Raw genomic sequence first — 2,244 nt, 5'->3', positions numbered from 1 at the left:
TCATGTGCTTATTTGCTATATGAATATCATCTTTGGTGAAATGCCTCTTCATTTGTTTGCCCATTTTTAAATTATATTGTTCTTTTACTATTGAATTTTAAAAGTATATGAAAAAAGAGTTTATGATACATTCTAAATAGTAAAGTGTGGCATTTTCTTTAAAACTAAACAAGAACCTACCATATGGCACAGTAATTGCACCCCTGGGTATTTGTTCCATGGAAATAAAAACTTGGGTTCACACAAAAACTTGTGAATAATTTTTATGGCAACTTGACTATAACCAATAGCTGAAACCAACCCAGATTTCCTTCAGTGAGTGAATGGTTAAACTGTGGTACATTCATAACATTGGATACTATTTGGCAAAGAGAGGAACATACTATTGATCCACCCAACAACCTAGATGAATCTCCACCCAGCAACCTAGATGAATCTCCAGAAGATTATGCCGAGTGAGGAAAAAAAAAACAATCACAAAAGATTACATTGTATATGATTCAACTTATATAATATTCTTAAAATGACAAAATTATAAATATCGAGACCAGATCAGGGATGTGGGATGGGAAAGGGAAGTTAGTGTAACTATAACGGGTAAAATGAAGGAGGCTTGTGATGATGGAAATGTTTTCTGTCTTGACTGTATAAACGTCAGTATCCTGCCAGTGATATTACACTACAATTTTGCAAGATGTTACCATGGGGGAGAAACTGAGTAAAGGGCACATTGAAACTCTTTGTATTGTTTTTTATAATTGAATGGAATTTACAATGATTTGAAACTAAAAAATAATTTTTAAAAACTCAAAAAAAAAATACAAGATTTCACACAACAAGGAAATGAGCCTTCTCAGATATTGTCACTGACTGGTGACTGAGTGCCAGTCCATTGTGTTGATAGAAATCTCATCAAACATCATGTTGTAGCTACTGGTGGCCAGGATGGAATGTTGAGTATTGGGAATGTTAGACAAGGTACTATGCCTGTATCTCTGCTGAAGGCTTACAGAGCTAAAATGTAGGAAGTTCACTTTCACCCATTCAACCCAGATCCTCCATTTATTGTTCTGAAGATGAATTCCTCTGGCACTGGGATGTTTCCACAGATGTACCATCACTCTTTCACCAAGGAGGAAGAGCTAGTACTTTTTTGTCCTGTAGCATTAGTAACCAAGCTAATGTTCACCAGTCTCTCAAAGTTCTTGGCTCAGCACTGATCCTACAGAAGACCAAATTGAGATCACAAGCTTACGTCTCAACCCTGTCTGTGAACCGTTTGGATGTTTTCGGTCCTTGTCTTGTTTGTGGAACTGATGCAGAAGCAATTTATACTACTGGACAACTCTTTTCATGAAACTACTGTAATTATAAGATTTTAAATAAAAGTATAATTGGCCTTTTGAATTCCACCTTTTGTGCAAAATTTTATTATCAGAAAATGTGAGATTTGCAGGGGAAACATCAGTAAGCTACCGTTAGTGTCAATGCCCAGCTTTGGCTTTTGTTAGTCGGATATTCCCAGAACAGTTGCAGAATCTGATAGATGACCAATTGTAAAAAGTTGTGAATATGTGGAAGAACATCAGAGGGATTCTGGTGCTGATGAATACTACATTGCCTTCAGACAATTATTGACAGCTCATGGAACTATTTCTTTATTTTCGATGTTGTGGGACTTAACATCAGCGGTAGTTATGGGAACAACCAACATGTTTCTATAATTTTTACCAGTATGTATACTCCTTCCTAGTGGCAACTACCAGTGTTAATGATTATTCTTTTTATTGAAAATATTTTCTATAATCCTTCTACGCTTTATTTCCTTAATAATTTTAATAAACTTTATCAGGCAAAATTGAGTAGAGCAAAAGTGAAACATTAACAGTTGCATTCAAAAATTTTTAAAGATAAAAATGTTTTGACAAGTTCTTTTGTGAGAATAGGTTTTTGAGCAGAACTCTGTCAACTGCTTCAACCCAACTTTATTTTTCTTGAGTTTCACAACATAGTTGAAAATTGCCAAACTGGACATTGTGCAACAAAGCAGAACTATTTGTTATTGATAAGTGGATGACTTCCAAACTAAAATTTGATAACAAATGTGATAATTATATGATGATGTGGTAAAAGTAAAGAATTTTGCCATCTTTATCCTTATCTACAATGTTAATCATGACTTAACATAGTATTTTAAGACAATTTTATGATATTCTTTCCAAAGTTCATTAGATTTTAAATGTA

General features: G+C 34.0%; 1 pseudogene; it reads left to right on the top strand.

The window, feature by feature from the left end:
• Window positions 1–843: 843 nt before the first annotated feature.
• Window positions 844–1,357, top strand: LOC100593277 (annotated as a pseudogene).
• Window positions 1,358–2,244: the final 887 nt, after the last annotated feature.

This window comes from Nomascus leucogenys, chromosome 9 (assembly GCF_006542625.1).
Source record: "Nomascus leucogenys isolate Asia chromosome 9, Asia_NLE_v1, whole genome shotgun sequence".
NCBI lineage: Eukaryota > Metazoa > Chordata > Mammalia > Primates > Hylobatidae > Nomascus > Nomascus leucogenys.
This window is presented reverse-complemented; position numbering and strand designations above follow the sequence as displayed.